The sequence below is a fragment of the Strix aluco genome, chromosome 9, assembly GCF_031877795.1.
Source record: "Strix aluco isolate bStrAlu1 chromosome 9, bStrAlu1.hap1, whole genome shotgun sequence".
NCBI classification, from domain to species: domain Eukaryota; kingdom Metazoa; phylum Chordata; class Aves; order Strigiformes; family Strigidae; genus Strix; species Strix aluco.
This window is the reverse complement of record NC_133939.1, coordinates 24,401,046-24,416,060: the sequence shown is the minus strand read 5'-3', so window position 1 is coordinate 24,416,060 and position 15,015 is coordinate 24,401,046. Positions and strand designations below refer to the sequence as shown.

Below are 15,015 nucleotides of genomic sequence, written 5' to 3'. Positions count from 1 at the left end.
AAAAAGCCGTGAACGTACTCAGCAGATGGACTGAGCAACTCACAACCTCTAAGCAGTCAGTCTTGATTGTTCTGGGTATAATTAAGCATATTTTCTCTAAATCTAATTACTTAGTTTCAAAACGTGGCAGGGATATGTTTATAGTTGTAATAATAAAATATTCCTTCTGGGTTGAAGACCTACTCAAGATCATGTCTGTGGATAAATATTATGTATTTTCTTAGTAAGGTCATACACTGTTGTATTTAGCTAAACAGTTGTATCATTAAGTAAAAAGTATTTCAGCTCAGTCCTTGCACTACAGTGTGCCATAGGTAAGTCTGAAAAATGAATAAATAGATCTGAATGCTCATAGCAAGCCTGCCAAAACGTGGACTTTAGGTTTCAGTGCTTAAAGCTTCAGGTATATGTTTGTTTTCAAACATTATGGTATCTTATTCCAAATGATAGAATATTCAGAGGCTAAAAGTTTGAGCATGTTGTCCAACAAAAAGCAGTGTATAACTTCCATTTAGAGAAGAAACTACAGATATGAAATCTGCGTGGAACAGGGATAGTAAAATCTGGCTCCAATAAAGTAAGAGAAGAGCATCCTCCTCAGCCTCAGTAAAGGCAGGGGTTATTTGAGTGTGCGTGTGTGTTTGTAGATAACAGGTCATGAAGATCTTTGAAAGCATCCATTGGTTCCAGGTCTGATACTGAGGGAATTATGGTTTATTGGGATATTGCTCCAATACCAGCTTACACTACGAGGAAACTGGATCCCTGCTAATTGAATGAGTTGTACTGCTCACTGCTTACAGAATGAAGAGCTTGTTGCCAACAAACTAGCTTTGATCTTACGTTACATCTCATCTCAGTCCAGTGTCGGTTTTTGCCTTTTATTAAAACAGTGAAAGTAAATAGTGAGAAGTGTGGGTGATTGTTGGCTTATTAGTTTAAACAAACAAAGAAACAAACTAGAAAACAACCATAATTATTAGATAGTAATATAAGTTGTGATGTGTGATGGAAAACTGTTGCTGGCTCAATCCTGCTAGATTTAGTGTATAGTTAGGAGAAGCTGAGCAAACTAATTTCCTTGAATACTGGCAAGACTTAAGGAGCCTCCGCAGTCTGCAGGAGTTCATTATGTGTCGAAAAGAAGTGATCCTCTCAAACACGTGTAGGCTAGGAATTTCATAGACTGTTGTGCAGTCATTAATAATCTTAGACGTTAGTCACAAACCAGAAGTTTTAACAGGTTAATTAAATTGAGAGTTCATTCTGGTTTTATTCAACTGTGTGAAGCCTAAATTGTATAGGGCTGTACGAAGTTATTGCTCACTACCAACGTTATGTAACTTTTCTAATTTTTTATACATTTTCCTGTCATTTTGATCTTGGTAAAATAGATTCAAACTATCTTCAAAGACATTTAAGTACCTTTTTTCAGTACTATATTAAAAAACTCTGAATTTAATACCCTCTCTATATTTCATACCCTATATATTTATTTTTGTGATTCTCATTAATTTAATTAGATTGCAGTCCTCCTTTGAGCTTTACTGAGAGATTGCTCTGCAGGACAAATACATTTGAACTTTGATGCCTAATGCTAGACGTGCATACTCATAGTGATCTACTCAAATAAAAGTGCCCAAAGTAAAGTATTCTCCTTTCCCTGCATACAAAATTCCCAAAGCAGTCAGTAAAATTGCTACGAGTTTTTGATAATCTACATCTCTAATGAGAAAGTCATCTCTTTACTTCAGTGATACCTACTTCAATGATACATAAAAGTGCTTTAGAACAGAGGTCAACGTCTTTTATCCCAGTTTTATATTTGAGATCACCCAGCAGTTTAACAACCAGCCTGGATATAAAATTCAGATCTCCAGCTCTTTGTAGTAGTCTGCACTAGGTAGCAAAGTTTATGGGCATTTAGCCAACTGTTCTTTGAAGTGTTGCATCCACCTGTTTTGACATTAATCCATAAAAATAAATTCCATATGTAGCCCAAATACTGGTCTTTGTGGGTCCCAAATTACAATAGCAATAATTAAAATGTTTACTTTCATGTCCCAGATGGTAACTGTGGTAGATAATTGTCTTCACTGCAATTATTTTGGACTAAGTTTAGCAGTGAAACATAAAAATCCAGTATGGTTTTATAACGGCACACGATATTTAATTGGTTTAACTGTAGACATAATTATTTCCAGGATCTAAAAGTAAAGGAAAAATAGAAACAGATTACAGGTCCACACAGATTTATGGGGAGTTTACCTGTTACTTACACAGAGATGTGACATAATGGTGACTTTGGGGTTTTTGCCTTTAGATTCAATTTGGTAGGCTTTACGCATGACTTTGTAATGGTTATAGTGGGGATTTTTTTGGCAAAGTTTTGAAAATGGTTAACAGAACTGATTACTTCTGATCATGCGTATTCAGACCGTACCCTTTGTAATATATAGCAGTGCAGCTAAAGCCTTTGTATCTGTACAAAGCAGAGTCATAACTTTAAACTTTTTAAAAAAGAATGAAAAATGGAGTATTTAAGTAATATAATGATTGCACATGAAATGTAATGCAGTTGTAATGATTTTGTTTGTGTCGTTATAATAGCCTAGTTGGTTTAGGCTGTAATTTGGTAGTATAAATATTTTGTGATAAAGCAGTGTTTTATGACTTACTGGATTTTACATTTTCATGCCATTTACCTGACGTTTGGTCTCAAAACAGCATTACTTTTAGGTGCCATTGAAGATCATTTATTTTTAATAATGTCTCTCTTCATAAATAAATTATAAAAGCTATGAGAAGTACTTAAAATAGTTCACTGTGTTTCTAAATACCTTTAATCCATACAGGTATTATAGGTTTGCGTGTGTATCTGTAATACAGGGAATTCTGTGTTCACTGTTGGGAAAAAAAAAGAGCATTCAAATTTCAGTCTTGAATTTCTGTTAATGTACAAACTGCTTTCTAATGTCATTTCTTGATTCATCTTAATTATGAATTTAGTCACTCTAAATTTTTCATGAGCTTGGGTAACTTTTCACTAGAGACTGATTTGCCCATCTTTCCTATCTGTAAATCATGAAAAACTTTGCACTGTGAAGCTCAGTGGAAGACATTCACTGTAAAAAGCAGCAGAGATGAAGAAAGCACTTGTTAAACTTCATGTCCTGATCCTCTTCCTGTGGAAGCTCGTGGGCATCTTTTGACTTTTTTTTTTTCCCTGAGCTTGAAATTAGGTCATGTATAAATAAAGCTGATTAAGTTGTTTTGTGAGGGAAATATTCCCACTAAAAAACTAAATTAAATCAAAATGCACATTTTTAGTGAGGAAATGTTTATTTCAAAGAGGAATAATTAACATGTACAATAAAGCAGAGGATGTTCAGTTTTGAATGATGTTTCTGGGGAAACTGAAAAATTAGTTTTCCATTTTTGAAGTTAAAGAAAATATGCATAGAGTTGGGAATCTGTATCCCTATTTCTATACTTTTTGTTCGTTTGGTATTTCAAAAGGGAAAGAAACACAGGAGAGATCAGGGACATACTGATAGTCACTACTGCAATCTACACCATTTCCCAGAGGCCTGCAGAGAGACAGAAGCAGCACGTGAATGATGATCAGTTAGACATTTGTTTATTTTATGAAGTCTTTTCTTCTTTGCTCAAGGAGACACCTAAGTATTGTGGTAGAAAAGAAGGCAGGCAATGGGACATAATTCATATTTCGATCAGGAGTATTCATACAGTGTTGAAAATACTCATATAGGAATTTGCAGAATTTAATAGTTGAGTGTGTTATTCAGACTCACTGAAAGTGTGTTTCTTGGAGTCCTTTTCAGAGTCAGTTATGGGTAATATTTTCCTGAATACTGTGAAATTGTTTTCATTGGAAATTAGCTTATTGATTCTCTTCATTTTATGGGTTACTTTTTGAGAACATTTGTTTCTTAATGGTTCCTAGCTCTGCGCAGACAGTGAGAACTGTTGACTGAGATTAGAATTAGGTTGGGAATAAAGTCAATAAAAAGCTTTGCAGTTCCAACAACTTTGAAATTTCCATGGAACTCCCAAATATTTTAAAACAAAGTTGTCTTGAGTAGCGAGAGTTTCCATCTGTTTACGTCACTGTGATAAAGCCGAAGCTAGAAAGCAAATGTATTGGTATTAGATAAATGAAGGAAAGCCTAAACCCTGATTGTTTTCCTCATCCAGACTGAAGGGTTCATTTAATAGGACCTCTTAGGAAAAGTTTGCTCGATCAAGTCTAGATCCTGTTGTCTTGTTAGGTCTTACAAGAAATCAGCATGTTCTCCATATCCAAACCTGCAGAGCTTCTGCAATGAGTCCTGGTGGGAACGCTTGTGTTTTCATCTCGCTCCAACTCAGCTGAAGTTACTGGGTTTTTTCGAGATGTCAGATAACAATAGCAAGGCATTGTACAAGAAGTATGTGTGACCAAGTCTGAATTGATACAGCCCTTGTTTGTTTGTTTATTCTGTACTTCCTTATATAAAGATGCCACTGAGAAGGATATTTTGTACACATTTTGGTAATGTGCAAATTGCATCAAAGGCTGCAACAAATATGAGCCATGTAAATGAGATGCTTCATTTATCAGTGATTCAGGAAATCTGCATCATTCTTGTGCTTCAAGGGTTACAAGTCAAGCAGTTTTTAGCAAGCTGCTAATCTGCTATGCTTGCTATATAGTTATAGTTGCTTCCTATCCCAGGAGTTTCTGGCAAATGCTCATACAATCTGATTAACATGGTTCACATACAAAGGGCGCTGGCCTGGGGACTACCACGTCTCATTAATGGAAATGAATTTTTCATGCCATGGCTGCTATGTCTGTGTGTTAAGACTTTAATTTCTTTTTCCATTTATGTCTTTTTTCTATGTGTGTGTTTGGGTTTTTTTAAGCAGAAATGTCTGCATGAATTTTAACGACTGGTTATATTACAGGTTTGAGATTTTTTTATTTTTTGCATACTGATGTTATTTTTACTAAAGAGACAGATGTATCAGCAGCAGGAAAAAAAAAAAAAGAGAGAAATGGCATACATTTGTGTTCATATTGAACCCTTTAGCTCTGATTGAATGCTTGATGAGTTCAGTTTAAGGACGAGGAGACTTGATCTGTTCTTAGCAGCGGTCCCGCTTTGAGTGGGAGGTTGGAGCAGGTGACCCCTGGAGGTCCCTGCCAGCCAACATTTCTGTGGTTCTGTGAATTGTCAACTTTTCAGTATAACTTTGCAGAATTGAGAATTACTGTAATTGATGTATCATCCCATCTTTTTAAGAAGCTGTAACATCATCTACTGTGACATGAATACTGTTCTGTCTTATAGCTGAAAGCAGGGAAGAGAGGGCTTAGTCTTCTCTCAAAGCTGTTGCTTGGAGTATTTTGGGATTAATGTTGCTTTTTAAAGAAAACCAGAGAGAGGAAGTAATAGTACGTATTATAGCTGGTATGCAAAGTATGATCAGTGACCGGTCAGCCACAGCTGCTGTTCAGAGGCATTTGCTATTTAAGGGGTTTGGTGTCAGCAGATTGTCATTTTCAGATTAATATTACTTTGTTGAAAAGGTTCTCAAAACATCACTAGATGTCTGTTACAAGAACGTGTTACCTGAACATGGATATCCAGCATCTTACAAGATCATCAACACATATTTAGCTGATGGTATAAAGCTTGAATTAGCAGAAACCATCAGTCCTTCTGTTCATGCACAATTCCTGCTTTAGAGGGGAAGTGCTGAAATACCTCTAAGCATCAGTAACATAGTTTATAGCCTACTTTAACTCAGTATACTAAGCTATATGTTTCTTGAGTATGTCCTCTTTGTTCTCGTCATAACACACGTTTTGCTTACCTTCAATTGCTAATGACTCTAAATCAAAAAGTACTACAGCGTAAACAATTTAAGCTCTAACAGCTATGCACAAACCCTGGCCTAGTCTAAAAGAACAAGAAGGTTTATTAAAAGTTTTTCCTCTAAAGCAGCTGATCTGTTTGTTTTAGTTTGCGGAGTATGTATCATGCTCCTAACGCTGCTCTGTTCATGCTAAAGAAGGATTATCTTTATTTTTTAAGAAAATATAGCTTAAGAAATTAGTACAGGCTAACAGTATTAATAAGAACTGCTCAGAGTTCAGCCTAATAGCAGTCTGTGATGAATTCTGCATATGTGAAAGTTTAACTGTCAACCTGTAGGTGTCAAAAGCGACTGTAGCAGGCTGAGATGGACAATCGAGGTAGTCTATAGGATAATGGACTTCTCTAGTTTATTTAATGTAATGCTCCCATTTTCATACATCTCAGCAAGGCTGAGAGATTCCGTAACTAATGATTGGGTGTCCCTGAAAGAGAGGCTGAAGATAAAACCATAGGCTAAGCAGCTGTGCCTCTTCTCCCAAGGCTGTGGTCACAGTTGGGTAGGACTTGACTGAAAGCAGCATCAGATCTAGCTGCTTTTTGTGGTGCTAATTCTGGAAGGGCTGACATCAAAGTGTAAAATTATCCTGGAAAGCTGCTGAAACCATATATATTACTGATATACAGAGCTTTACATACAGATTTACTTCATCACAGATCTTAAATGTGTTTGCGGGGTGAGTGATACTCAACTAAAGGAACAAATCAGTTCTTAATTTAAGATGCTTCCATGGTGAACTCGGTGCTGGCTGGTGTGGAAAGGCTGTGTCAAGAGTGGCAGGACTGCCTAACAGGTAGGTATGCAGATGAAGCAGCAGAAAGAAGGGTTGCTTCCTTTGATTTTTATCCCCAGAAATCCACTGAGGATTCCTCTGTTGACCTGAACTAATGCACCTTGGATTTTCTTTTGAAGAGAAATCATAAACTTTTTCCAGCATGTAGACATTGGTGAATTCAGGATGCTGAATGTCACACCATGTTGACTATGTGTGAAATAACATGTTATGATAAATTCACAGGAATTGTACACCATGCAAAATTATGCCTCCGGGCAGACTCAAATGACCAAACTCTGACATTTCTCAAACTTGACAGCTTATTTCAGTGGAGATTTAGAAAAAAAAGGTCAAAGGACACCAAACATATTACTACTGCACTCTTCGCCTATAGCTATAGCAACACTAAATCTTCTAATATTACATCTTATGGCAATTTAAGTTTTCCTCGTTTAGGTCCTAGAAACAGGAGTAATGGCTTGAAGGCTTCGTGACCACAATATGCAGAAACAACCTTGCATTGTGTATATCATACGGGGGGTTGCTGCAGCTTAACGGCTTCAGCGCGTGTCCCCTTGCCTTGCCAGGAGCTGAATCAGGACTCATAATGCGTCAATAGCTCGATTGCCTTCTGACAAGAGTCTGGAGCATCGGTGTGCCTCGGCATGTGTATATGGGTATATAAATGTGCTTTCATAAACATGTTCCCATCTTGGGTTGCAGTAGCAGTTGCCATGGCAACATCACTCTGTGTACTTGAGCTTTAACATTTGAGAGTTCACCCAGAAAATAAATTTGGCGTGATTATGAAGTAGAGTTGCTTGTTTTCTGAATTCTTTGGATGCAGATCGTTGAAAAAAGCAGAAAATTATGTTACTGCCTTATTCTGTTTTCTGCTATAAACCATGCACAGAATCATTAAAGCTGTCATCTATCAAAATATAGTAAAATTCCAATAAAGCTAAATTGTAAATGTTGCCATCTTAAGTTCCATAATATATTATTTTTAAGGATTCCATGTCATTGTTGAAATTGATAAAACTCAATAAAACTCCACTGAGCAAGAAATGAAAAAAAATTCTATAAAATGTACTCTGAAATAAGGAATTTTTTTATAAGTACTGACCTATTTTTCTACAGTAAGTTAGAAGACCAATGGAGGGTGACAACAGAAACGCTTTATTTGTGTATCAGTATTTTAAATATAACATTTCAAATAATTTAATCCAAAAAATGACTCTTGACATAAGACGTTAAGGCTTCATGTGTATCTCTGATTTCCATGTGGAATCTTAATAATAGGAAGATTTGTCTTCTGTAACCAGATAAGTTTGTGAAATTTATCCTAAACTATGAAAACCAGCTTAGATATCTGATTTTGCAAATGACTGGGAGTAGCAGGGAGATTGCAGATGAAGTCCATTTTGCTCTCCTCCTGCTGCTGTCAGCAGAAGCTGTAGAAACAGGGGTTTGAAAGTACTTACCATCTCCAGCTGGAGCCCTAGGTCTTCTGTGGGAAAAGAAATTGTGCACAGGTAAGTTACTCATGCAGGTTTTATAGGGGAAGCCTTTGTAGATATATTGTTTTTGAAAAGAGGTTTGAAATATTGTAATTTTTTTATTGCCCTGTCTCATGTATAGTCATTTATATACCTGAGATCATTCTGCTTGGAGATGGCACATCCTAAGTCTAAGTCCCTTCAGAGCTGGTTTCCTTTTAGAGGAGGTATGAGTGCAACTTACTGTCTATAATCTACACTTTTACTGAAACTCTGTCTGAGGCCTTGAGCATGTCTTATGCTTGCAGGTCTGCTGCATGCTGTGTCCTTGTGTCAGGGGGCTGATCCCTTCAGGGATAGACTGAAATTGTAGGCCTGACTCATGTCTGTCTCTTCTTTTTGGACTAGATTTAAGGCTAGTAATCTTGTAGCTCAACTGCTACAGAGTCATCAGTTGGTTTTTGGTTTTGGTTTGGCTTTTTTATGCCACACCCCACACTTGCCCCCCCCCCCTTCCCTCACAGAATGTGTTAATATTTTCATTGCTAGATTTTGTCAATGACTGTTAAATATCAGGAATGGAGTCTGTGTTCGTGATAAGGTCAGATTCCTATTTGTAGCTCGTCCATAAAAGTGAGCTTTTTGGGTGGGTTTTTTTGTTTGTTTGGGTTTTTTTTAAAGACACAGGTAATATTCTGTAATGTTTGTTTGCACATTTTGAAGTACAGTAGACTCCCATTAGCACAGTTTCTTAGAGCGTAGTGGCTTGCAAGTGTACAGTTTCCAAATTTTTAAAGTTAAAATTACTTATATTTTTGCAAACATTTAAATTTGATTGACTGTAAGTAATGAGAAAAAAAGAGATTAAAAAAAAAAAAAAATCAAAGTGAAATGTGCCCAAACCAAAGACTGGCAACGTAAAAATTTCTAAAGCAGAAATGAGTCATATAAAATTAACTTTCTTAAGAACTGCTAGGGCCTGTTATTGCAGCTATTGCTGTCAGCATTTTCAAGTTAAACACCATTTACAATAACTTTATTTCACATCAAATTCAACTATAATCTTAAATGCAAATGCCCCAATAATAGTTTTTGTCTTGGTAAAGCTTTGTGTTTTATTTCTTTCAGAGACGATTATCATGTCTGGGGAACTGTAATGCAAAATATATTATTGATGAAACCTTGAATTTGGAAGAAATACATATATGCGGGCAAACTGAATATTAGGTTAGCATATAGACGGTTGGTGTGAGGAGAAATGGGAAAAGGAAAAGATTTCGTTGTTCAAAGAACAGTTTCGAGTGGGTTGATTGCTCTGCGAGAAGTGGTGGTTGCCGCTAAGCATCCCAGGTCCCGTTGGGTGTGAGGAGGCAGAGGAGTTCAACACCTGCATTCACCCAGGATCTAGCGATGCTGCTGTTTAAACTAAACTATATCAAGGACTGGCTGAAACACATGGCTAAAATTTCTTGCTTTTTACAACTGTATCCCTTCTGAATGTGTTTTGTTTGTCGTAATTGTATAATGTCTCCAGGTCCCTGAAACCTGAAACAGGGATAAGAACTCCAGCACCTGTTTTTCTGAGGGACCCTCCGTGTCAGGTGGGCTCTCCCACCCCCTCAGCTGGTTTCCCACCCCCAGGAAGCCAAGGAAGAGAGGATGGAGCCAAGGAAGGAGGGGATGGCGTGAAGCTGGGTGGCAGCTCCAGTGGCAGGAAGGAAGAAGCGAGGAGCTTTGGGACAGGGGTGGGGAGGGACAGGGTTGCTCTGGAGGAGCAGGGTCCAGTGTGCTGGGGATGGGGGTGGACAGGAGCTCAAGCAGAGGTGTGGGAAGGTGAATGGCACGGAGGTGGTTGGAGCAGGAGAGGTTGGGTGTCTAGTGCAAATGAACAAAGATATGGGACATCATTTCTTCCCCTTATTCCTAGTTTAAGAACAGCGTGTAAACGCTGTGTAAACGTGTGTAAATGCACAACACGTCCCTCCTAGTGCTGGGAGTCCTGTTTCCATCCACTCTTTTGCTTTTAGAAGCACTGCAATCCTCTCCAGTGCCCTTCCCAGTGGGCACTGTTGAACCCAAAGGAAGACAGTGGGATCTGTTGAGCCCAAAGGAAAGATGAGTGATTAATTCATGGACTAAGGAACCAGTGTGCGTGTGGGAGGGGGCTTCTGCCTCCTTGTTTGGGACCATTGTTCTGCTGTTTGTAAATGAGTGTGGCGAACAGTGAGCTGCCACGAAACTGAGCTGTTACCTCCCTGGACTGGAGGGAAAAGCTGTTCTGAAAATGGAAGCAAAGTAAAGGCAGCAGCACAGCATGTACCACAAGAAATGCACAGTCCCCATAACAGAGGCATTTAAACTGATCTGGTTATGCTGCAGTTTTAATAAACCTCCTAGGTTGGCTATGCATATATCATGGATGCTGTTAGCTCCTATAAGTTCAGTAAATATTTCTGAGTTTTGTTTCAGGGAAATAGGTATTTGCAAACTAAACATGACTGAGGATGGAAAAGATCTATGTTAGTAATACATGCCCAGCATATTAGAGACCAGCTGAGTCTGCCTCATCTTTATATGATAGTTATCTGCTGGGAGAGAGGGTGCTACCTAGCAGTTTTCCTTCTCTGAGCCCCAGGACTTCAAAGGTTCTGAAAAGGCAACAGGCAAATACATACGTGTGTACCTATGCACACCTGGATGGCCCAGGATGTTATATATATTATATATATTTGATCACTGCTTTGACAGGCAAGTTAACTCTTGCTTCCAGCTGGACATTGTTGTGCTCTGCTTTTATCAATCAATGTACGTTACAGACCCTGTTCTTGTCATGTAGTCATCCTTTGTGTATTAATAGTATCCTGGTCCACACAGGTGTTCATGATATAATAAAATTGATGAGAGATTTTAAAGAAGTTAAATATTCTGGATCACACACGTATGCCAAAAAGTACACGTTAGTGTTATGTGAGGAGAGAACTTGGACTCAGCTGTGTTCTACACACCTTCTTTCTCAAGTCTGATCTCTCTGTCTGTCTTCTGCTGCAACACTGCATGTTCTGTCATATTGTGTTTGCCTTCAGTCAGCTAGTGAAACATGAACAACTGGTAAGTTTTGTCATTTGTTTTTATATGGTGGTTGTGTGGAGTGACAAGGAACTTAATTGTCCTACTGTAACTGAACTGGTTGCCAAGCCCATATCCCAAATGTGAGGGAAGGGAGAAATCATTACTGCGGAAAATTAAGGAAGCGATGATGGAAATATCACATTATTTTTTGAATTACAGTGTAGTGTAATGTTGCTGTTGACAAGGGCATCATAATCTCTTCTGCAAACAACTTTTGTCAGGGATTTATAGGTCTGAAGAAATTTGTCTAGGCCTGAAACTTGGCATCATCTCATTTAACAAAGAACTAAATTGTTGTTATATACACTTCAAAGGCTTGTATGTGCAGTGGGTGTTGATTTTCATGATAAGTACAGCTCTTTGCCCTTCAAACAGGTGACATTATTATATCTGCTTTGGGGTTTACCTAGGCACAAAGAGATTACAAGGACTTAAAGCAAAAGCACTCTGTATAGAAAATATCAAGAAGAAAATAAAAATGAAAGAGCCTTTACAAATTATATTAGCCAACAGGCCTGGATTTCCAGTTTTATGACTATACTAAGAGGCCACCATGCCTTTAAAAGTACAATTTGTGGGCAAAACTTGCCTTTTCAGTAATGAATGCTAAATGGCCCAAGAAGGCGTTTGCTGCGGGCAGCATGTTGCCACTTGCCACTCTTCCTGCTGTGAATGAGCCTGCTAACTGTCTCAGTTATTTATGAACTGGATTTAACAACTGCAGCACCAGTCACAAATAACTTCTGTAATATATTCATATTGGTCTTTCCTTGTTGGTTTCATAAAATGTTTGTATAAACTGACCGTTCTGTTGCGGAGGTATTAGAGCGTGGCAGTGAGACAGATGCAATAGCTTTCATGTAGTCCTTATATAGTTTTCAAAGACTTCATTGATAAGGGATTCAAGCAGGAAAGCTATCACAAAAAAAAGTTTCTGGTTGTTTCATAGCAAAATGTACCTATCAGGATGGAAATGCATTATTTTTAAGATCAAAGAATGGATAGATAGTTTTGAAATGGGCTTGTTAAGGCAATAATCTGATAAAGCTGACTCCTGATTTCTTGTGTACAGTTAATTGAAAGGATGTTTAGCACTGATTTGTTACCTCTTCATAAACATTCTCCCCACAAATAAGTGAAAATATAGAAATGCACATCAACTTTATTGGTCATCAGCTTGGCTCTGTCCAGTATTCCAGAGTTTATGATTGCTTTTGCTGTCCCTGTGGAATGGCTTTAAAGCTCACTCAGTGCACATTCAGACTTCTGGCATTTTGCAGTTGCTCTTTTATCTTTATAATAAAACATGTATTTAACAACAATTAAATGTTGAAACAGCTTGCTGGCAGATGGGATGGATTTTCTATCTCCTGAAGTTTTCAAAAGTGTCTTTCAAAAATATGTTCATTTTATGGTCTGTGTTATAGAAAAGACTGAACTAGAGTATCATAGTGGTTTTTCTTGACTTCATAGTTTATCCATCTTTGTGTTATCTATTTTTCTGTTATTCTCTGTGTAGTGTTTTCCTTATCCTTCTAATTCCTACCTAAAATTAAATTTAAAACATAATCTTTGTCCATCTACTTCTTTAACCAACCAAATACTAAATAGAACTGGTAATATAGATTACATGGCACAAATGAATTGTACCTTGAGAATCGGGAGACCCCTTTCTAAAATCAGCGTTGGTGTGGTTAAACACACTGTGGGCACTAATCTCAGGTACTTCTTTCTAAGTTGTGCTGTGTCCTTACACTCAAATAATTAACTTAGCAATATTAGTAGAAAAAGCGAAGATGTTAATTGGGGCTACTCTTGCATTCTTTGCACTCTTTAACTAAAGGAAATGCATTGCTAAGAAGATACCATACTTCAAAGACTGATCTCAAATATAAAACTGAATTGAATATCGATTTTTATTTTGGTTCATTTAGAGGTTTGGTGTTTTTTTTTTTTTCCTGGAGTGAGGTAGCTGATTTTGGTGCTTTGTATGAAAATTAAGATAGTAAGCTGTAGAATGTGGTTCCTAGTCATCTGCATTAATGACCATTTAAAGGAATTTCATAGGAATTTTTATTATGTGCTTACCTGTAGTTTTAAATAACCTTTATTATTACACTCCACTGAACAATAACATACACTTTTAAAATGTCATAAATACAGAGAAAACCTAACTACCACAGATATGCAATGGTCAACATTTATAAGCTCAGCAAGATTAATATTTGCCATGCAGTTGCATCTGAAAACATGTCTTCATTCCTGTTCTATGGGTAATACTTTAGTAACCTGTTAAGGGCTTATTTATTTGGCTAAGGAAGTTTGTTAAATGACTAGTAATTTTAGGGTCAAAATAATTTATTTATGGAATACAGTAATGATTTGGTTTGCTTTTAAAGGACAAAACTATTGCCTTTAATTTCTAATAAAGAGCAGTACAAAATGAAATTGGAAAGATGAGGTTGTTGGGCAGTTGTTATTATCTAGTAGTGACCTCTGTCATTGATGGTTTGCAAATTAATCCTTCCACCAACAAAACAGGAGGAGACAGAGGGAAAAGACAGATAAACAGTTTGAAAACTGGTTAGCACAGTTTTCCACAGAATATTAAAAAAATCACGTGATGCCCAGTTGGTGCTTGGTAAGAAGCTTAGTGCACCAGGGATCAATTCTGGGTCTGACGTTATTAAATATCTTCCTTAACAACCTGGATGAGTAGACAACATGCTCCCTTTAGAAATCTCGAGGTGATGCACAACTGCGGGAGGAAGAGGTTGATCTGCTGGATTGTAGCGTTACAGTTCAGAGGGACCTTCAGAAACCTGAGGGCCGGGCTGACAGAAAGTCCATAAAGTTCAGCCAGAAAGGCTGTTATCATCATCTAAGTAAATAATGTGGATTTTCACACTAATTTAAGATGCTTTAGTTCAGGTCACTCTAAACTCTGTTGCTTTCACTGCATGTAGAAGAATTTGGATTGCAGGTGGAGAATTGATTTGCAAAGTGTATACAGTAGCTACACTGAAAATGTATACGTCAAGTATAGGCTCTCTTGACTGTTCCTAGACTCCCTGACAGTTATAGGCGAGGGATATTTATATGGCTGTACAAGGAAATAGGATCTGTAAATTGGAATTGTATAGAGCAAGATAGTCTTTCAGTGGACAATGGGCTGTTTCATTACATCAGTGCTTTCTAATGGTTTGCTTTCTTCAGAGAGCTTCAAAAAGCTAAATTCTACTTTGCCATTAGAGTAGGTTCATCTATTATGAGGCCTCAATAATGTTATCTGGAGGTAAGTCTTAGAGAAAGAAAATGCCTTAAAATGTAAAAATGAAGGGATAATGTAGTGCTGTAGGTGTCAGTCCAATATCCATCACTGAGAGAGGTTTAATATCTTTATCTTCATTTTATTCTAATTGATGAGTGAATCTGATGTTTGAAAAGCCTTAAATTACAGATGGTTATGTGATGGAATAGCTATTGTCAAAGTATGGAGGAGAACGGCGCCCTATTGTTGCAGTCTGTTAAAAATGATTTGTTGAAAATTGACTTTGAATGTTTGTACTGGAGGTCAGAGTTCCCTTTAGAGGGCTTGTACTTCCCTAGATATAGAAGTGCCACAGATCTGCCTTGCTATTAAAGGAATGATTTTGATATAAATAC

General features: G+C 37.4%; 1 protein-coding gene across 1 annotated transcript in view; it reads left to right on the top strand.

Annotated features, from left to right (window-relative positions):
- Positions 1-15,015, top strand: part of NAALADL2 (N-acetylated alpha-linked acidic dipeptidase like 2) — a 489,903-nt gene that overhangs the window by 193,482 nt on the left and 281,406 nt on the right. The window lies entirely within an intron of this gene.